The following is a 23,796-nucleotide window of genomic DNA, read 5'->3' on the forward strand; positions in this document are numbered from 1 at the left end:
TAAGGGGTCCCACAGGAACAGGGAATGACATAGACGCCCTTCATGTCCTTAGGGTCAATCGGGTCTTTCACCGACCTGAGGGAACCACGGATAGTGTTGAGAGGTCTAAAGGTCGCGGCCACATCGTACTTCCTCAGAATCCTTGCAATCCTGTCCGTGGTTCCTTGGATGTACGGAAGGTTCACACCCATGATATGATCCTTGGAAACTTTACCATAATATTAGTTATATTTTTCACCTAATATAGCTAATTCTCTAATAATAATAATAGAAGATTTAGATTATTATTTAGTTATTTAGCTGATTGACTTAATGACCAATCTAATTAAAATATTAAATTTGGTATAGATCTAACTTACCAAAGACCTTGAATTAATTATCACACAACTATCTAGTAGAAAAATAGGGTTTGGTACCTTTACATTGGAATAATATTTAAATATGATATATTAAGGGATATAATAACCATCTTAATTAAAATAGGTACATAATAAGAATAATACACCTAATTATTTTAAATTTACCAGTAGATTTACCTAATTATTTTAAAATTTACCAAATATTTACCTATATTTAGCTTTTTAGAGAAATATTAATTGAATAATAATTTTTTAGTAGTTTGACCAGGGTCTCTTGGTCAAATTAGCCGTTAGAAATGTAGCCGTTGGGATCTCTGCACACTCTATTTATTCACGCTAAGCTAGATTGGTTCTTCAACTTGTCCTGACGATGAACCACACTAGTTGGTTCGAAACGCGTCGACAAAAGATTCGCTATGTGATTTTGCCGAAGATTATCTTACAAAATTCTTTTTCTTTTACAAATGTTGCAAATGTCTGTCTAACACATAATTTGCTAATGAATCGGTTAATGTGTTTAAGCTTCTCGAAATATGTTGATATTGAATAGAATCGAACTGCCTTTCCAAAATCTTGACCCTTAGGAAGATACGATAGATGGCTGGATTCCGAATGGAATAGATGCCTTTAAGCTGTAGAATGACGAGCTGTGAGTCTAGCCTGATGACAAGTCAGCGTATGCCATGCGCGATGGCATCGGAGAGGAGTTCTATCAACGTGCTATATTCAATGATGTTGATCGTTGATTGACCAATGCACACCCCTGTGAAACTCACTAACTCACCACTTGGATCAAAGATGGCCCAAGCTATAGAAGATAGGTTTCGCATACTACGACTCGTCCCGTCGGAATATCCAACAAATGATTCCAGTGGGTTCGACATCTGCAACAAAATGCAAAAGTGGATTACCTAACCAAAACGATCACTCTTAATGAAAAAACATGTAACAAAAGCATATGAAGAGGTTACCATGTTGAGTCAAGCATAGTAACACTTAAGGTACAACACATTTCGGGGTTGTGACAGTGGAATCCTGTCATAATCTACTAGATCGTAGGCTCCTTTTGCTAATACACACTTTAAAATATAGGGACCCATCCATAAAGACTGGAACTTACCTGCTCCCAATTTATCGGATTCCTGATCATAGAGAAAGACCAGGTCACCTTCTAAGAAAACGCGGGGTTTGACATTCTTATCAAATTGCACTTTGACTCGTTTCTTATGCGCTTCGTTAGCCAAGGCAGCATCACGATGAGTTTCATCCAGTTGGATTAATTCTAAGAAATGAGCTTCTTCCCCTGAAGTTCCGGGGAGGAGTTCAACTGCGAGCTTGAGAGACGAAATCTCACACTGAACTGGTAAGATTGCTTCCAAGCCATACACCAGTTGAAAGGGTGTAAACCCAGTCGTATTTCTCACCGATTTCCGGTATGCCCACAAGGCTGAGTACAGGATTAGGTGCCAACTCTGTTTATGGACTCCAATCACCCTTTGCAGCATGCATTTCAGGACTTTGTTGATCGCTTCAACTTGCCCATTCAATTGCGGATAATATGAAGTAGAGCTGTCATGGGAAAGTCCTAATTTGGCGGCCAATTCAACCATCATGTGATTGTGGAAATTTGATCCATGATCTATGACTATAGCTTGCGGAACGCCGAACCTTGCGATTACATGATTGAAAAAGAAAAGAGCGGCCATTTCACCGCTGTTGTTTAATGTAGGCAGCGCCTTGGCCCATTTCGTAAAATAGTCAACCGCGACTATGATATACCCATGCCCCCCGACCGAGGTGGGGTTACATTGCATGAAATCTATGCCCCATTTGGAAAATGGCCCAACAACAACTACTGGTTGCAGAGGTACGAGTGGTATTCTGGTTTTGCGGTCAAAGATTTGACAAGCATGGCAACTTCTGACTGCAGTTATGTAATCTTTGCACATTGTTGGCCAGAAGTATCCTACTTGTAAAATATTTTGTGCCATAGAATAACCAAATTGGTGCCCCCCACATGTGCTTGAATGACACTCATTCAGAACTTTTTTGGCCTCCTCATGGGTGAGGCATCTTCACAGAACTGTATCGACACCACGACGGTAAAGCGTATCACCAACAATCATGTAGTCTTTTGCTTGGTATCGAGTACGTTGTTGTTCTGAGTGAGAGGTATTAGACCTATATGTTTGGGTTTAGAGATAAATGATTATATATCCATACCACGGATCGCTTGAAGATATCAAAAACAAAGATTCATCCACGATTGTTGCTTTGGATGTTGAATTGTTGGATAACGATGGGAAATCACATAGTAACTCTGCAAAAACTAGAGCTTTCTTTGATTTGTATTTTACGAATTCCAGATCAAACTCTTGCAAAATTGCTATCCATTTTGAATATTTTCCCCCAAGCAACTCTCGCGACAAGATGTAAGTCATGGGGTTGTAATCTGAAAAAATGGTAGTTTTTCGAAAGAGGACATAGTGTTAGAATCTCTGTATTGTTTGAACAGCTACGAGAGCCAGCTTTTCAGCATATGAGTACTTGCTTTCTGTTTCATTTAATTTTCTACTTAAATAATAAACAGGATGTTCAATTCCATTGTCTTTTTGAACTAAAACCATTGCGATGGTCATATCCGCTGCAGCCAGATACAAGTTAAAGTCTCTTTGATAATCAGGAGTGTACATTAATGATGCTTTTATTAGGGATTCCTTTAGAGCATCAAAGGAAGCTTACGCGACCTGATCCCAGTTGAAGGGTACTTCTTTTTTCAAGAGACGCGTATAACCTTTAGCAAGTTCAGCATAATTTGGAATGAACCTCCTTAGAAAGTTTGCTTTCCCTTGGAGTTTCTGAATCTGAAGAAAATTTGAAGGCGAAGGAAAATCGATGATTGCCTGAACCCTACACGGGTCGAGACGAATTCTGTCCTTCGAAACTACAAAGCCAAGTAAACGACCAGAACCGACGCAAAACACACACTTGTGTGGATTGAGTCTTATTTTGTAGTGTCAGCAACGTAGAAATATTGCTCTCAAATGCTGCAGATGATCGGTCCGCTTTCGCGAGTGGGCTGGAAGATCGTCGAGGTATGGTCATGTTCTTGATGTCATGGAAGGCATAATTCATTTCCCTCTGAAAAGTTGCCCCTGCGTTCTTTAAACCGAAAGGTAGCTTATGGTATGCAAATGTGCCCCACAGACAGATAAATGCAGTCTTTGACTTGTCCTGTGGGTGGATATTTATTTGATTGTACCCGGAAAATCCATCCATAAACGAAAAGATTTCGCATCCAGCGCATTCATCAATTATTTGGTCGATGAAGGGTGTAGGATAGTTGTCCTTTGGACAAGCTTGGTTTACATCCCTGTAATCGACGCACACTCTAATTGTTCCTTGCTTTTTCATCACAGGAACAATGTTCGATACCCAATCAGTTAGCGAAATTGGGTAAATGAAACCAGCATGGAGAAGTTTTTCAACTTCTGCCTTAATGGCAACGGCTTTCTATGGGTGCACCTGCTGAAGCCGTTGTCTTACTGGTTTGACATTTGGATACATCTTAATTTCGTTTTCAACTATGCTTGAGTCAATGCCTGCCATTTCTTCATATGACCATGCAAAGACATCTCTAAACTCGCGAAAGAGAGAGTAATATATTTCCAGTTCTGAAGAAGAACAATATTTGCTAACATGAATATTTTCTATAACAATTGGTTTTGTCGAGATATTTATGGCGATAGTTTCTTCAATATTGGACAGATTTCTCTCGGAATCCACTGTATTTACAATATTTGATAGAAAATCAAAAACTGATGGATGATTAAGGTCGTTGGAGTAATCTTCGTTGTAATCCGGAAGATGGGAATGATGGTGGTAATATTCCCATGGTGCCCCTTGTATGTTCATTGACTGAACAATTCCTTCGTCTGTAGAATGTACATGCAACCAAGGATCTGAAGAGGTACCATACTCCTTAGACCTATCTACCCAAACGCTTGAGGAGCGTTCATTGGGATTTTCCTCCCATGCTGAGAACATTGATTGCTACAATATTTCTATTGGGCTTAGAGGCAACACCTGGTGACGATCCATGCTAATATCATTTTCAGACATCTTCTAAATGGAAGATACCGTATTGCAGGTTCCCACCGTTGCCACTTCCGCCACGTTGTTTGGAGGTGATAGGGAAAAAGTACCCATCAATGTAGGGTCTTTTAGTAGGCCTACTCCGATATTTTGAAGCGACTAAGAGCTTCCGTGGATCATCAGAATGCTTCCCGTAACTTGCGAACTGCTGGGGAGGAATGTCTGTTGATCGACGATTGTAATTACCCCTTGGAAGGGAAATGCAATCTTTCTGAAGTATGTCGACACAATGGTAGCCATAGCATAAATCCAAGGCCTTCCTAGTAGGATGTTGTAATCAAGGTTTCCATCAATAACTTCCACATCAATTTCTATTGTTTTCCCCCCTAGTTCGACTTGCAAGTTACTTAAAATCCCGTATGCAGTGTATGTTCATCCATCAAATGCTTTTAACATCGTCGACGATCATGAAAAAGGTGGTGAGCCTAAAGTTTTCCAGTAGCTCATTGACATAATGCATGTAGATGCCCCCTCATCAATAATTGTTCGATGAACAGTTTTGTTGAGGGATTTCACTTGAATGAGGAAAGCGAGCTGAGCTGGTAACTGCGGGTCATATCCTTTATGATTAAAGGCCACAAGATTAGAATCCGCTAGGTCAATCCCACCTATTACTGATAATAAAGCTTGCTTTTGGGAGGGGCAATTTTGCAGTACCTCAAGTGTCGACATAGTGGATGGCGATTGGGCCAGGTCCTCTACTATATTATAATTTTGTGTCGCTCTGGCATGAGGATTAAATGTTGATTTATGTACAACTCCCTTTGGTGGCTTTATCGTTAGCTCAGGAATGATGGGTGGCACATCTTAGGTCGAAGTTGTTGTCGAACTACTAGGTTGATCAGTAGCCTTGTTGTTCGACAACTGTGGATTCCCGTAATCTTTATTCCTTGTCAATATCAAAGCATCATTTTGATGTTTTGAATGGACAGCATAAGGACTTGGGATGGGGAAGCATTGTCACTAGCAACCAGAATGGTTCCTGGGTTTGGAAACGGATCAGTCAATACTGCTGAGGTTTTTGAATTCTTAAACAATTTCTTAACTTCGGCTTTATATGGACAATCTCTCGTCCAATGACCCTCATCGCATATGAGGCATGGCTGAGTAGGTTTCTTTTGCCCATAAGGGTTTGCAGAAGATTTTTCAGGAGACGAATCATCATGTTTCTTCTTTTTTCTCTTCCCTTTCTTCTTGCCCCTTGGTTGCTTCGATTCTTTGCCTTTGTCGGTTGACATGGCATTAACCTCCGAGGCTAAAATTTCTTCATTTGCATTTTGATCAAAAATCTCACGAGCTTTCTTAGATGTAGCCTTTGTCGATTTCGTGCTCATCGTACCTATCACGTAGTCGCCGGCGTGAGAGTCTTTGTTTGATTTAGGAGGAGGAGGAATGGAAAACTCTGGTCTGGGAGCATCGAGGATCTTGTCGTAGAGTGTTCCAGACTGAGTATAGATCAAGTCTAGATATTGTGCACGAGCAATAACTTGCTCTTCAGTGACGACCCCTCCCTTTGCCACATCTTTTGTAATAGAAGGTAACAATGACTTAATAAACCATTCAGCTAGTAGCTGATCAGGAACATATGTTTTCACCATTCTATGATGACGTCGCCATTCATTAATATGATCGGATATGTGAGTGGTCGTTGTTTTCTTAAAATTGGTAAGAAGATCTGTTCCTATTTCATACCTTATTGGTAGTTGAAAATGGGTTAAAAAGGTTGTGGCAAGGGCGCTAAAGTTATCAAATGAAGATCTAGGCAACTCAATATACCATTTTGTTGCCGAACCAGTTAACGTTCGCTAAAAAAGGCGAAGCCGAATCGAGTCATCATTGAGAGTGTTGGATGAACACCATAGATGAAAGGTCATCACATGATTCGATGGGTCTTCACCTGGATTTCCATTAAATTTAGGAATATCTGACGGAAGTTTAAGAGGAATCACCGGCCACCAAGGGGCATAAGCAATTGGATCGTCCTTTAGCCGATTTAGTTCTGGTAACTCTAGAGTCGCCACAAAGGGAAACTATTGATTCAGGTTCGGCGAAGCGTACCCAGGATAAGATGGGATCGCCTGAACAGTCGGTCTTTGCATACCAACATAATGAATTTGATGCTGATAACTTTGATAAGTTGGTTGGGCATAACCAATTTGAGACCATTGGTTATAACCGTTTTGAATATACAATTGCCCGTTACCTACAAATTTTTGCTGCTCAGGTCTTTAGTAGGCTTGTTGAAATTGCGGTTGTTGATATTGCACCAGCCAGGGTTGTGAAAACATTTATTGTTGCCCAATACTGGACATTTGACCAAGATGAGGCGTAATAGTACCCATTTGATCCTGAGTCGCTCTAGTTAAGGAGCCACTAACTGGCAATTGCGGTTGTGTTGTAGAGATAAGAGGTTGTTGTACAACGACCTGAGAAACTTGAGGTTGACATAAACATGTAATTCTTGTACTTGCGACATCGTCACAATAGCTGGTGTAGTGGGGATGTTCGACACAGGAAGACTCGGTTGCGTTGAGTATACAACTCTTGGTTGTTGAGGCAGTATTGGCACCCAACTGCTAGATCTGATTCCAATTTGACCTGAATTCGGTTGTGAACTCTCATATGGCGGTGATCCAGTGCTCAAGGGAATGATTGGCCTTTGGAGACTAGACTGCCCAAATTGATGTTGTGAAGGATCAATTTGTTGAGATTCAACATAAGAGATTCCAGATACTATTCCGAATGAACAAACGGGAACAGACCATACTGTCGAAATAGTCCTTGGGTGGACTCCTTCTAGCAGTTGAGAGCTAGTTGGGACAGATGGTATACCAGCGAACATCGTCAGAGTGGTGGCAAGAGGTTCTGCTACCACTGTATCGGACGAGACAGTCCTAGATGTCGATGGTTGTCCAGACATATCGAGTCTATCCAAAAGACTTCCCAGTGCTTCTACAGGAACTTGCGATGAAGGGGTATTAACTTCTGAAGTAGAAGGATATAGGTGGATCTCAGTCCCAAAATGCGATGGAGTACTGGATGGAAGATCCTCCATAATCTCTTCTATAGCAATCAATCCAGGTGGAAGAGGCAGACCGTCAAGTCCGTAAAATATTTCTGGTGCCAAAGAAGGTATAGATTCTACAGTGACAGATGTTGGAGGGGTAACACCTTCTGAATCAACCCTAGATGGAGCTGGTTCAGGAATAGAAGTGTTTACTGTTACAGTAGGATCAGTTCTAATGTCCTCTTGTACCTACGGAACTTCTTCTGTAGAGGTAGGGATACCAAAAATGGTTGGAGTAACTAGAGTCTCAGAGGATGTTGAAACACAAGTTTCAAACAAACCAGGAGACTTTGACCTATTTAAATGAGTTTGCTTGACCCAGAATGGTTTGGTTTCCAGAGTCAAAGATGGTTGACTCATCAGTATCCGCGAACGACGAGGTTTTGATTGACTTTCTTCCACGATTGCAGATTTATTTGATCAACTCAAAATAAGAGGGGAAAATGTTATTCCGTACTAAATGAATTTTAGATGCTTTGACACAACTTGCTTTTTCACTTTTTAAGAGTCGAGAAAAAGCTAAAGATGACTCTAGTCACCTTCGATTTTTAATGAGCCTGAAGTGACAAGTGCTTAGATGGACCTTTTCCTTTAAGGAGTCTAAAAATGAATGAAAGATACTACTCTGGAAATCTAGACAGAGGGATTACCAAACCAATCACAAAACTACAGAATACTTTTTACGGTACGACAGTCAATCTTCCCAAATGCTATGTTCAGTGCATTGCGATCGATAGGGCGACAGACACGGCTTCCAAAGGATAAAGGATATAGCCTATTGTGGTCTCCCAATATATACTCGACGGTACGTGGGAGCACAAGTCCATACTGGCACTTATCATCTCAAAGAGGAGGAATCACCCAACCTATGATGAAAGCAACAGTTACCGGGCTTTATGACACTGGAATACATCTCTAGCCTAGACTTCTAGATGTTGTGCACTAGGTTCCAAAGCATTTTTATGTTCATTAAATTTATTTTGCAGTTGATCTTTCTTAAGAAATTTTCCTTTCAAGTTCACCGCGTGATGTAGATATACAATTCCTAAAATGCAATCTAAGATGATAAACAGTTGTTTAATCTTCTTTTTGCAATGAAAATCCTAGCTACTAAGGAAAGAGAAATGAAATTCTTTCAACATAGAGCAGAGAGCACACACTAGATGCACTGTCCTAAATCAAAATCAACAAGCAGTCTAAATGAAAATTCACGTGCATGTATTTGTTTTCTGCTTTCTTAATGTGTGAATGACAAAAAGAACACTAAATACAAATATGAATTATTTCTTCTTTCAAAGCGATAGTACTAACGATTTTCTTTTCAAAAAACGACAAGAAGGCAAGACGAGACTTTGCGATTTTGAATTGAAAACTTCTTTCGACACTTGAAATACTTATAGATTCACATCAAATACAAGAGTAACAATGTAATCGACTATAAAAAAGAGAAGTATTCTTTTCTTTGACTGAAAACGACACTTGTGACACTTCCAAATCAAAAGACAACAGTTCGATTAAGCTACTATTTTGTAAAAGAGAATTGTAAATGGCGCACAATACATAAAAAAATTCACAATTCTTTGTACAATAGAGGTTGAATGATGCAAAGAAGGGGGTTTCAACAGTGGTCTACTGATCACAGACAACAAAACTCCGGAATAAAACTGAAGAGAGTGAAGAAAAAACCAAAATCTGGAGGCAGATCTAGTATTGTCTGATCATCGCACCTGTAACACAGGGAAACAGGGATGCATCCCACCTACTGCACACGGGAGGTGCAATGCATCCACATTTCCTAAAGGAGAGGGTGCAATGGTCAAGGAACAAGACTTTAACTTGGTTTTGGTCACAGTTTTCAGTTTAGTCTAGGGATTTAGGCCGAGCAAATGATAGTTAGTAACTACAAAGTATAGGGCTGATCTAAAGAGGTTACTCAAGCTACCTCTAGGGCACTTAGGATGTTTGAAAGTCAATTGTTCAGTTCATAAACAAACTCGCAGATTGACTGAAGCAGCGTTGATCTACTTTTCACTTGCATATCAAATGCAGTTCGAAGGCTAGCTGGCTTGACTTCATGCTCCGTCTGTGGTTTATGAATCAAAAAAATAGAGACAAGCAATCAAACTAATTGGTCCCTAGTGGAGTCGCCATTTTGTTATCAGGAAATCTAGTGTCTATTTAGAGCTGCTAGTCCCACTAATATGGGTAGCTATCTTAGAAAAAAACATATTAAAGTCACTTGTTTTTCCTTTACGAGAGAGAGATGAGAAAGAAGCAGAGAGTACCAACCTCAGTCTTCCGCTTGGCTCCTTGCTTGTTTCCTTTCCCCTTTGACAGAATCTCGCCACTACTTCCTTACTTGTCCAGCTTCAAAGAGCACCTGTAGATTCACAGCAGCATACTACCATCAAAGAATAGAGATCTTTCAATGTAAACAATATAGGACCAAATATATATTGACCATACAAATGCATATAACAACACAATATTCAGAGATACACAAGAATATGGAGGAAAAATCAAATAGCTTTATTAGTAAAATTCATAGAAGAGAGGATTACAACCACTTGGTCTGACCCAGCGCCATCCTCCCAACTTGAAAGCCCTCTTCACCTCACACAAAGCAAGATCACCCAACAATGTCTTCAAAGAGAAACTAGCAACACCTCTTTGCAAATTACCAACTTCCAACCTTTGGATCTCTTGGATGAGGGATCCATTTATAGATATTTGCAGGGGGGTGAGTCAGCTTCTGGGATTTTGATTAGTGTCATCTCTCTGATAGTTCTTAGTTCCACATGGAGATTTTAGATCTCTTACTCATCCCTGGGTGAAGTCAGAGAGGCAAGTGTCAAATGAGCAATTTCTAGAAGATTCTCTGGGTTTCCACCTAGCAAACTACTTGTGCCATTTGTCTGCTCTCACTCATTGCACACTATAGAAGGGCTTTCCAGTATGCATCACACTTTTTGCATGTGGTAGGTGAGATGCATCGTACCTTTAGCACTAGGCAGTCTGTATGGTCCTGCTTTGACCAGTTCTTAATAGCTTTTCATGGAGAACTTCTGGGAGATGATGTAATCAGCTGACCTTGCTCCTTTAGGGTATGAAACAACACTTTTAAGGACTTAGAATCCCTTGGTTTATGGACATATGTGATTGGGGTTGCAGTGCCCAAATATGTATATAACAAGGGGAAAGTGGAATTTCAAAGATTGAGTGAGGGGAAGGGGTCCAAAAGGTCAAAACACAGGCCTAGCCTAGAAAATTGTCAAACTGTAGCAATAAACTAGGGTTTGTGAGAAAATGATGAATTTGAGGGATATGAGTGATGGGAAGCATTGAAGAAGGTATATTAAGGATAGGGGAAGCTGTATGAGCATCAGGATACAAGTTTTGTTGATGATTTGACCATCCAAGAAAAATTACCTTCAAAACCCTAGGAGAGGGAAATGAGGCTTACCCAAGTACAACTGAAGCATGAACAAGGTGTAAAATGACCCATTGGAACCTGAAATGATGATGACAACTCTTGGAATGATAGTACACTAAGCTGAATGGTGACATGGACCAATACTTGGAAGAATTTGGAAGGAGTGAAAAAAACCCTAGACCTAATACCTAGTAACCAAATTTTACTTGAACACTCACTGAAATGACAAAATTTGACTTTGACACCCTGAGACCACTTTGTAAGAGAATATTTGATCACTGATGGAAGGATTCAAAGGATGACACTAACATTGGCTCCATTAGGGATGTTAGCTCCTTGGAGGTGCCAAGAACACCATAGACCAAGTAGCCTTATCCATTGGGAAAAGAGTCAAAAACACAAACTGAGATGGATGACTAAAAACTGACAACTCAAAGACACAAAATGACTTGAAACTGACTCAATACTAAAACACAACTGAAAAACTAGAAAATATGCTCAAAATGGAGCTTATTCAATAAAACCTACTCTAAGTGTTCCATTCATCACCTGATCATGTGAAGTGAAACAACCAATGCAACCAAGTAAGCATTCTAACTGTTGTTTGAATTCTTTGCAAGTGCTTTCTTATGAAAAACAAGAGAGAACTACTGAAAGGAAACTTCCATGAAAACTTGTAAACAGATCCATTGAATAATATGGATTCTCTATCCAACTCCAACAATACTGCATAATGATCTTGAAATTCATGTGCACTTGGACTTAGCTCATCCGACGGATTACTTTTCTCCTCATCATACCATGAATGAAAACTTTCGTCTAAGCTTTGTGACGAGACTCTTGCTGAAAATGACAAAGAAACCGGCTGCTGGATCAAGTTTGTATCAATACTTGTTTCAGTATCACAGTTAGCTAGTGGAGAAGTTATTTGACTGCAGACATCATCCAACATATCAGTTATTGGATTGTGAAAAATTTGAAAAGACTGTTGCAACCCATTTTTGATTGGTTCCAATGAGATGGCATGATTTTCTATAGGCTGCTCATCCTTTATTGAAGATATACTATGCAAAGTTCCCTTCAAAAACTGAAATGATTCGAAACAGAATGGTACGGAATCATCTTGCATCATTTGATCATATGTTCCAACTTCCAAGTCTTCATCTACAACTTGACAATCAATGGCATTCGGTGGCTGCAAATCCAGATACGAGAAGTGTTGAACAAGGATTTCATTGCCCTCAAGATGGTTCAGATCAAAACTTATCGACGGTTGATTTCTGATTGAACGAAATTTGTCTCTGATGAACTGAAACGAAGTAAAACAAAAAGGAAAATATCCTTCACTTACTTCAAAAATTGTTTCACTTTCCTCCTCACTTCCATAGTTGATATGCAACGGTTGATCACTATATTCGAGCTGCAAGTGAATTTCCTCCTTCCACAAACCGGCCGCTGATTTGTCTGCAAGACTAGCTTCTGTTTGGAGGACATAATCATTATCATACTAATCAAACTGAGGCAAACCATCAGTAAAAAACACATCATCAAGCATACATGTCATATCAACAGATCTCTCTTCTCCAAGATGATCTATAAAACAATCATTATTAGGTCTATGACAACTGGGATAAGAAAGAAAATGTTTTGGATCAGCCACTTGTTCTTCTTCAATCAGCAAGCCATGGTCTTGAACATCATACTTATTCCTTGTGGTGATATTTTGCATCATCTCTTCCACTTAACTTACCAAAATGTCAAGCTTTACCTCTAAAGATTTTGATTCCTCTGAATCTATGTTCTTCATCTCTTCTTCCTTCAGCTTTGCCCTTCTGATTAGCAAAAAATCCTCTACATCTACTACACTGTTTTGCATCTCTTCAAGTGTTGCAAGGTTCCTTTCTCTCAGCTAAAACTCCATTTCTAGATCAAAGGCATCTGGGTAGTGCAAGAGAGGGGATCCAAGAGGAGGTCTTATAGTAATAGGCATTGAACAATAAACTTGGTTAAACCTGGCATAAAACTGTTGTACTGTCTCCCCTGGTTGTCTTTTCAACTAGTTATATTCTTCTATAATCAAGAAATAGTTTTGTCTGACCACCCACTTGTCGAGGAAAACTTTGACAAACTACTGGAAATCTGAAACTCTAGCATCAGGCAGGGTTTTGAACCAACTCTTGACTTTTCCTTGCAAAGAAAGAGCAAAAAGCCTAATACTGACATCCTCTTTATCAACTTCAAAAAGGTCAAGAAAAGACTAAAAATTCAGTACATGTCTCTCAGCAGTGATGTTGTCACATTCACCATCAAATCTTGGTAGATATAGGTAATGATTTTTAGGGAAAGCATGGGATATAGGAGGTAAAATCAGAGGCTTGTATCTATCTGGAATTTTACAAGGTATAGGAATCCGTACAGAAGGTGTTGAATCAATGTTTGTCTCTTGAGGCTCATCAATTTGAAGACGATCATCATTAAATTCAAATGAAGGGTCTTGATCAAGATAAAAGGCATGTGCATATTTTGTATCCACAATCTTCAAAGGGAAATAATCAAATGCAGATCTAGGATCTTTCCTTGAATACAATATACTTTGTAAAGCCTTCTTGACATTCTCAGGAAAAGAGAAGAAGTAATTTATAACAAAAGAAATAATGTCTTGGATGAAATTCCAACTTGAATACCTGAACTTTCCATATTGTGCTTTCATGCTTTTGCTGGTTAGGCTCATCCTCCAGTGGAGTCCTTGGATCTGATCTCGAAACTAATTTGGAATCGCCAGGTGAATGATTTCAGCTTTGCTGTGTCTGATCGTTGTTCACCATCAACAATCAGATCTGAACTTGATTACATTTTTTCAGGAACACAAAACTACATCCCTGTTAGGGCCTGGAAATACCTCCGGTTGAAGGAAGGCAGGTCTAGGGTAACATCAAACCACACTCAACCTAGTAGCTAGCCCTACCAGGTCGGGAGAGGGCTCTCTCCTTGTCAATCTCAATTAGGATATTGGCAATGAGGGCTTGAGATGACTGAATTTAATGTAGATTTTAGGCTAGGTATAGTTGCTCAGGGTTTCTGGTTTGATTTTTAGTTTTTGGTTCCTGGATCAATTGGAGAAGGCAGATTGGGTCCGGGAAATCAACTCGGATACAGTCATGTTCTGTGGGGCGAGGTAGACAAGGGTTTATGTACTAGAAATTTATTAAGATGGTATATTAATACAGCTGAGGAGTTGAGGAGGGCATAAATAAACTATGAATCCTCTTCAAACAGTTGAAAACATTGAAAACCAAATGCATTCCCAAGACAAAGCACAACAATGTATTTTGTCCATTCACCTTGATTCATTTAGTTTTAGAAGAGAAAGATGGTTTTGGATACATATAAAACATTAGAAAAACTCATTACAAAGAAGAAACAATACATAAACTCATTGTCACAATAATCCCACAAAAATAGCTGTGAGACCTGGTTTTATTCCTTGCCAAACTGCTGATACAAATGTTCAATGAGTGCCACCACTTCCACCAAAGTCCAACCCTTACAAATGACTGAGAAAAGACATCATATAGACCTCAAAACCATCTGAGCTATCCATTAGGGGTCGAATCCATGAGTCAAGGAACTATTTCAACAACATCTAAACTAGGAACAAGAAAATAGGCAGTGGAACAGCTTGTCTCTAAAACTAAGGAAACTGATACATTCAGTTTAAAATCACCTTTGCTTTGATTTATCTACCCCATCAAGTGTTTTACATCAACATTTACATCATATTACATCATTTACCATGAAAAATTTACCAAGAAAAGAATAAAAAGTCAACTGTTGAAGAGACTAGGCGAAATTTGACTTTTAGGCAAAATTGACAAAATTTGCCTGATGCGCAGCGCCCTAAGCCTAATGCGTAGCTCTGTGTCAAGGCTGCTTGTGGAGGCCTTCCACTCACCCAAATCAGGCCCAAGATGGCTTTTAGAAAAGCTCTACCTGTCTAGTTGCTGGAACACTTTGAATTTTCTGATTTGGAGTTGATTTGACCCTCCAAACATTGATTCTCCCAAGACTGCTTCCTGTGGGTCCAAAAAGTGGCAGAGAGGGAATTTTTTGGGTGTTTTTTGCCCTTTTGGTGGCCCAGATCTTCTCCAAAATTGATGAAATTTGTTGGGTTTTCTTATTTTGTTATGCTGAATCCAAATCTATAATCCATTTGTCAAGAGGATGCACCAATTCAATGCGCAGCACTGGTGGCACTGCGCATCAACCAGAATTATCTGTGTTTCTAATTCAAAAATTGGAAAATGACAAAAGTGTCTCAAAATTTTCCCAATTTTGGCTCAAAGATGCATCGTGGGTTACTTTGTTGGGCTAAAGTCACATCAGCCAAAATGTTGAGCTTTTCATCCTTCTTTTTGCCTTTTAAGGCCCTCCTTAATCTTGCCTTAAGGTGCTTGATCCTTATGTTGCATATCCTATTCCGGGGCCATATGCCTTAGCCTCTTATTGTCTCTATTTTCTTTCTTTATAAGCCCCTCAAGGTGAATGTTAACTCTTTCAAGCCATATTTCTCTATCATGCTCCACTTCTTTTTCAATAGGAGTCAAGGGAACCGGATGCTCTTTGTTGCTTTGCCTTTGAATTTTTAGCATCTCTAACTCCATTTGGCTTTGTTTACCCTCTAACTGCTTATTCTCCTGCTCTAGGTAATTGATAATATATCTAGCTCTAGCCAACTTATCATTTGACATGTGAATCTAAGCCTCTTTCTCTTTCAAAAGCATGCTTTGATCTAATGATGGGCTTTCAACATCAATTACCTGAGTATGATGAGGTGGCACATCATCAAGCTTTTCTCCTGGGTCCTTTCCTTTCCCTTTGTCTACCTGCTGCAAATTCCTTTCCCTAGAGCTGTCACTTAGGGTGTCCTCCTCAAAATCAGGGTCACTGTCTCTTTCCATGCTTGTCTCTATGGGATGATGTGGTGATGATTGTAGAGCATTGGAAAGGTATGTTTTAACGAATAACTTAGTGGTGTTTCAAGCAATAGTTGTAACCTTTTCTTTGTTATAAAATAGGGAGAATGTAATGAGAATAAGCACGAATGACCCAATCACTAATAGTTATCTTCTCTATGCAGGAAAAGACAAAAGTAGGAAGGCGTGGTGCAAAACGAGAATTCCATGAGGATATAACGGCTGTCCCTCCAAAACCAAATAAAATCCAGACCAGGGCGAGTAAATCAAGGAAGATCAATCCGGGACGAGATGAAGGACTGTCAGTTCGGAAGGCTAGGCAGAGAAAAGAGAGGAGTTAACAGTTTAACAGATCCCTCAGGATCTTTGATCCTGAGGGATCGTTACTTTCAATTATTTTGTTGTTTAGTTAACTCCGCCATTACTTGTATAAAAAGGGGCAGCATCGAAGACTTCAGGGACTTTTGATTATCTTGTATCTTTACTTTCTGTTTACAGACTTCACAGTCAGTTAAACTCAAACTATCGAGTCTCTTTGAGACTTAGTTTTGCTGTACTATCATTGATGCATTAATATAATATATTTGGTATTACTTTCTCACTGCATCTGAAGTAAGCTACGGCGGTGTGCCATTGGAAGCTAAGGGCCCGGCTCCAACGGACACTGGCTGATTGTATCATTACAGCTTGGCTTTGTGTGGTTTGTTTATTGCTCTTAATAATCTGATATACTTACATGCTATTCCATACTCGTTCATCAGTAGTTTTCCTTTTGTAAATCTTTGTAACAAGTTTACATCATATTTCCAGAATTGTTCACATAACATTGCTCTGAGTTGTTCTCTTCTGTTACAGAATTTATAAGTGGAATGTTTTGGCTACACATGGTTGGAGTGATGATCATAAGAAGATGGAATTAATGCTATGTGTGGACTACTGGTGATCATTTCAGATTATGTGTACATATGATTGACGTTTCCTGTTTATTTGATTCAGCTGTCTACTTTTGTATATGATTGACGTTTCCTGTTTATGGTGGTTTGCTGTTCCATTTGATTAAGCTGTCTACTTGTACAAAAGATTTCTCTTTCTTTGTATGTAAGTTGATGCCAAGAATTGAGAGTGTTGAACTCGCGAGATCTAGTTTCTTTACTGCCGTTCCTTTTACTGCTGTTCCATTTCTGAATTGTCGTTCCATTCTGCTTTCTTGCTGTTCCTTTTCATTTACATTCGTTGGTTTGGTGTGGGAGGAGGATCAAGGCTGTCGTGAGACACAGCAGACGCTATTATGCTCCCAGATCCATGATCCATACTCTAATTACTTTTCCTTCATCGGTTTCTAGAGGGATGGGTTACTATTTCCGTACCCTTGACTGATAAAGTTGCCGCGTGTGATTTCTTTATGCAAAAGTAATTTAGCCATAGCTTAGCATCCATTTACTCTTGTATTTCTTAGACCTATACTACTAAGCATTACTCTGACAAATAGCCTCAAATTGAGATACCCTTTGCAATAACAAAACGCTCTCGGATTGACTTGTAATGTGAGTTAACTAGAGGTGAAAAAGACCCTTGTTACAGCTCTACAATGATATGGTGAATGGTGGATAATAGATGGGGGAAAAAGATGAGTATGAAGAGATTTGTGAAAGGAACAATAGTGATGAGGTGAGGTAGGGGAGTGAGAGGGATGGATAGAGGACCTAGGGTTTTGATGTATGAGCTTAGGGTTTCATAAAGGGATTAGTTTCTTAGGGAAAATAGGGAAAGGGAAAATAGGTTAGGGAAAATGGGATCAAGGGGTAGATTTAGGGAAAATGATAATGGGAAAATGAAGACAAGTGACAAGAGCTAGAAATGGTGAGAAATTTGGTAGGAGACAACTAGGGTTTTGAGTTTTAATATGCTAAAACCACAATTATAGCATAAAAACCCTATGTGAGATCAAAAGTGAGGTTACTTACTTGATTGGAAGAGAAATGCAGCAATGATGGTGATTAGAGGTGAAGTTTGAGGGTTTTGAAGTGTTACTGGCCAATGTGCAGTGCCTGCTCACCAATGTGCAATGCCTCTCTACTACGCAATGCCTGCTGACCAATGCGCAGTGCCTGCTCACCAATGTGCAATGCCTCTCTACTACACAATGCCTGCTGACCAATGTGCAGTGCCTCTCTGATGCACAACACCAGTGTAAATTAACATAGAAGAAAACTGCTTGATGCGCAGCACCCCTCTGATGTGCAACGCCGAGCTCCCAATGCGCAGCACCATTTTGCAGACCTGTTTTGGAGGCCTTCTCAGTGTCCACATTGGGAGTGTGATAACACGTTGGAAAGCTTTTCGAGTATACTTTCCAAAACATCTTGAATTTTTAAGTTTTGAGTTCATTTTCCCTATAAAAATTCAAATCTCCCAAGACTAGTCAAAATGTGCAGAAGGCAATTGCCTGAATGCAGAAGGCGACTGCCTGAATGCAGAAGGCGATTGCCTGAATGCAGAGTGTTGTTGCAGTCAACTTTTGGAGGTCTTCATAAACTCCAAATTGAGCTCATGATATCTCATTGGAAATATATTTGTGTCTAACTATCATTTGATGCATCAAGAAAGTCATTTTGGTATTCCATCTAGGAGAAAAAAAGATTTTACCAAGGTCACTCCAGAGGTGCAGCAACTGTCCTAAGGCAACAATAGTTTTGACATTTCTCCCAAATCATGAAACCTGTGTAAAAACTGAAAATGGTTTTTCTTCTTGGGTCAATGATGGACAAAAACCTCTCTCAATTGTGTCAAATTCATCTTCTCTTCTCAGAAACATCATTTTAATAAAACCTGTCCCAATGTGTGGAACATGGGATTCGTGGAAATGAAGGGAAACGAAGGGGATAAGGAGCTTCTAAATTCTTGAGAAAATTTTAGGAAGTAGGTAGGGATGTTAGGAATCATGGGAAAGTGGAGTTTCAAATATTGAGTGAGGGGAAGGGGTCCAAAAGGTCAAAATGCAGGCCTAGCCTAGAAATTGTCAAATTGTAGCAATAAACTAGGGTTTGTGGGAAAATGATGAATTTGAGGGATATGAGTGATCGGAAGCACTTAAGAAGGTATATAAAGGATAGGGGAAGGTGTATGAGCATCAAGATACAAGTTTTGTTGATGATTTGACCATCCAAGAAAAATCACCTTCAAAACCCTAGGAGAGGGAAATGAGGCTTACCCAAGTACAACTGAAGCTCGAACAAGGTGTAAAATGACCCATTGGAACCTGAAATAATGATGACAACTCTTTGAATGATGGTACACTAAGCTGAATGGTGACATGGACCAATACTTGGAAGACTTTGGAAGGAGTGAAAGCAACCCTATACCTAATACCCAGTAACCAAATTTTACTTGAAGACTCACTGAAATGACAAAATTTGACTTTGACATCCTGAGACCACTTTGCAAGAGCATATTTGATCACTGATGGAAGGCTTCAAAGGCTAACACTAACAGTAGTCACTGAAGCTTTGGGGTGCATGCTTACTTGAAAAAACCCTTTTTCCCTACAAAACAAAAAAACACAAAACCCAACATGGACAAACAAAAAAAACCAAACCTTATGGCTTGAAGTTACGTTTTGCCAGAAACTAAATATTTTCCTCAATGTTTCAGATTTTCCGAGATCACACTAAGGCATGGCAGAAAAGAGCATACGCATGACAAAAATCCTTCCTTTCTATTTCTGATTTTCTCATATCGCACAGAGTCACGGGACAAAGAGCATATGCAGAAATGAAAGGTATAGATTTGGTAATAAAAAACAAAGAGATAAATAAACTAAAATAAACAGAGAGATAAATAACTAAAACTGCAAATAAAGACTATATACCTCTAGATCTAAAAATGTCGTAGCTAGGGCTACCGGAAACCTTTTCACGTGAAACAAAATTGGTTCCTCACTGGAACAGATGCTCCTAACACAATAGAGCAGTCATCTCCACCCAAAAGCAGTGAAAAATAGTAGATCTAGGAAAAGACAGTCGGATGCAGTTGTGTCGGCTTCCGATTTGGATCACCAACGGATGCAGCCCTCAAATATCTCTGATACCATGTAGAAATTTACAGGGTAAGTTCCTCAGATAGAACACCAAAGGACACTACTCACAAACAAATCACATATCAATACACCAGTATTATTGATGTGGTTAAAACCCTCAAAGAGGAAAACCATCCACAGCCTGAGCCAATGCGACCACTTCAAGCAATTTATTAATAAAAGAAAGAAAATTTACATAAGCTTGCCTCATGAACGGTCACACTACAAATGACCCTCCATGCTCTTTAAATAGAGATCATGGACCAATCAGGTGTTAAGCCATGGATCAAGTGTCGGTAATACCAAGGAGAGAATGAATCGTCGAATCACTTCATGTCTAGAACATATCGTAACCATCGGATTGTAAGTTACAAATGTACATAGTAAAGAAACACACTTTACCTAACTCTACAATAGACCAAGTTATACTTAACTATTTCCTATGTGTCGGAATATCATAACACAAAAAGGAGAGGATATTTGATGATTGATATTAGTAGATTGAGGAGTAGCGAGATTTCCCATAGGGAGATCAAGACTTGGAGGGAGTCTAGTTTGAGAGGGAGTAGCCCTATGGAATCTAGTACTTCAAGATCTATGGAGATCATACTCATTATTGCAGTGGTTGCAGAAGCAATAGCGAAGAAGTAGAAACAACAGTATGAGTAGACTAATTTCACCATGCATGCAATTATACCTCCATGAATGAGGTGGGGTGATGTAGATCCTTAGTACCAGGAGTATAGAAATTTGGGGTAGGGTCCATTGAGGTACTCTCTTCATGGATCATTACCTTTCTATGAATACCCACAGTATTTAGTAGTAGGAGGATCAATATTACTCAAAAACTGAGAAGTTCAAAGGAGTGTTGACAACATAGTAGGAGGCTTAGTAGTAGAGTCAACATCAACACAGTTGATTTAGTTTTTTTTTTTATGCTTCTCAGTTGTAGATGTTGTAGTAGCAATACCAACAGTAAGAGGTGTTCCATGCAATACATTCCATAGGTGCAGGATAAGGGTGGTTGATAATCCCTTTCTTGCAGAGAGGGAATGTTGAAAAATGCAGCAAGAAATTCCCAATTTGATTTTTCCTTGATTAAATTTAGAAAATTCGAATTTCAACATCGACAGACAACTTGGATGATGTTAACTTGTGTGACATGGCTTGTGTTACCCATTTTACTTAGTTAATTCAAGTTAGGCGCATGAATTTCAGTTGTATGTAGTGATCCTAAATCCTAGGAACCTAGGTTGAGTTAATTTCAATTGTAATCAACTAAACTAGTTCTAACTATTAATAGAACTAGTTGGTGGTCAGTTAAGTAGTGGCACATCAATCTAACTCAGATATCATCTAATAATTATCTTATGCATGAAAATAATTTGATTTTCCTAGTTGTGATGGAGTTTCTAAGGAAGTTAACCAACACTTGTAAACTAGTTGAGCGTACAAGCATTGCATCAGGTCAGGTGGACCATCCTTGGGAATTGCGCAATGAATTAGAGGAATTTATTATTTAATAGGGGCTCAATTACTCAGGAATTACACAATAAAATAAGGGCTCAAGTAGAGGAAAAGTTTGACTATTTCTGGGTCAGAGATTCTCAATGAGCAGAGAGAAAGGTTATGCACTTACAGGGTGTGCTTAGTAGAGAAAAGAAGTTGTAATACATATCTATCATTCTGATTTAATGTAAGAAGGCATTGGGGTTTTAATTACTTTTATTTCTAAGGGAAAAAAATTGTGTGCATGTGTTATTTCTAATTGCATGTCTGAAATTTTTGTTCTAAATTGTGAATTAACTTTCACAAAGCAGCAGAGTAGTTTGTGTCTTGTGATTTTGATTAAAATTTCATGAGCAATTGCAAGTCAACACCGTAATTTCTACATATATAACAAATGGGGTGATCCCCCACCTCCCTTGTGACTCTTGGACTACCCTCATGACTTTTTGACTTCCCTATGATTTTTCATCTCTTACATGACTCTTTACATTTTGTACATGTCCTTTGGACTTCCACCTTACAATACATTTTAGAATAAGACTTACAATAATCCATAAAATGATGTGGCACATGATGACTCATGACATGATACTAATGACATGGACTGCATGATGAAATGGAAATGTCAAGCCATTCTTTGTTGTTTCTTTCTTTGTGTCTTCTTGAGGACGATCTATTTTCCACAACCATATGGATTAGAGATGAGGAGTCTTCAGCGTTATAAAATATTGAGTTGTGGTCACGAACTAATGTCCCTTTGCTTCCTACTGATTGATCAACTTGTACCTTCAGCTATAGAGGTGTCTTCTAGCATGGTCTCCTTCTCCATCTCCTTCTTCATCATCTTGTCATAGCATGATAGAGTACCTTCATATGTAATTCACTCATGACAAGACAATATGAGTCTCATAAACCCATAGTCTAAGATTTTGCATGATGATCCAATGGCTAAGCCAAAACTAGGTGGAAGGCTAAGGGAGAGACTTAGGGATTGTGCAATTCCGTAGCTTAAGAAATCAAGGGTTGGGACTGAGCCTTAAGACTATGCAATGCGCAGCTCAGGCTAGATTTGGCTTGAAGATTGCACAGTTGGGCGATTCAAGGAGCCAAGCTGAGGGCTTAAGCACTTAGTTTTCCCACTACGTATTGGTGGAAGGATAGGGACACCAGGTGATTATGAAATTGTGCAGTTTAAGAGCTCAAGGCTGAGGCTTGAGGACAAAGGCTATGCATTGCACAGTTCAGACCTAGCTCGAGGAGAGGCTTATGCAGTCTTAGAGCTCAGGGGCTCAGTTTCAGCATTGCAATTCTGCAGTGTGTGATTCTGGGAGTCAGAAAATGTGCATTGCATAGTGCCAAGAGACAAGGTTATTGCTTGAGGGCTAAGACTATGCAGTACGTAGTTCAAGCTAGTTGAAAGAGGCTAAGTAGCCCGGTCGGGGAATTTTCCCAATTTTTACTAAGTGTTGGATTAGTGCAGTGAAGATGAACATAACAAGAATATGAATGTTATCTCACACTTAGATTACTTGATGACTCAACAAGTAACACTCATAACACATGACTATCACACATCCCTCAATGTGACAACTTTGCAATAGCTGAAACCAAGTGCGACACCAAAAATACACTTTGTGACGACACTTGTGCAAGAGTGCTAAAAACTTTTCAAATGAGTGTGATACATGTTTCTATGACAAGACAAACTCGTTTACACATGAATAACTCCTTAAACACACCAAAACTAGTTTGTATCCATTTTGCGACACATGTTAAAAGACGAAACTTTTATTTTATACCAAACAAGACCAAAACACTTAGAGAAAACACATGCAATGACTCTTAATGTTTGCGATGATGGCATGCAAATTGAAAGTAGAATATGAAATTTGGATGTAGGCCAAAATTTTGGAGGGTGTTGTAGTAGCGACAACACTTAGCGAAACACTGGTAGAATTCCAGCTTCCCTGCTTTGGTTGATGCTTTTTTGCAGGTTCTAGTTCTTCTAAAAGTATTGATTCATCATTCAGACCACTTTGGTTTCCCAATTTACCCTATCCACAAAACTAGACCCCTTTGTCCTTTCTCGATCAAACACAAACATGAGACCCGAAATATCGCAATGTTTCGAATCAAGGAATGGTAATTTAGTTTGCAATCTTAAAATTTTTAGAGTATAGTTTTCATCTCTAGTGTTTCTCTGCTTCCGGTGGGCTTAGACAGTA

The sequence above is a fragment of the Pinus tabuliformis genome, chromosome J (assembly GCF_031772625.1).
Source record: "Pinus tabuliformis cultivar Carrire ecotype Pingquan chromosome J, CPIR1, whole genome shotgun sequence".
NCBI classification, from domain to species: Eukaryota; Viridiplantae; Streptophyta; class Pinopsida; order Pinales; family Pinaceae; genus Pinus; species Pinus tabuliformis.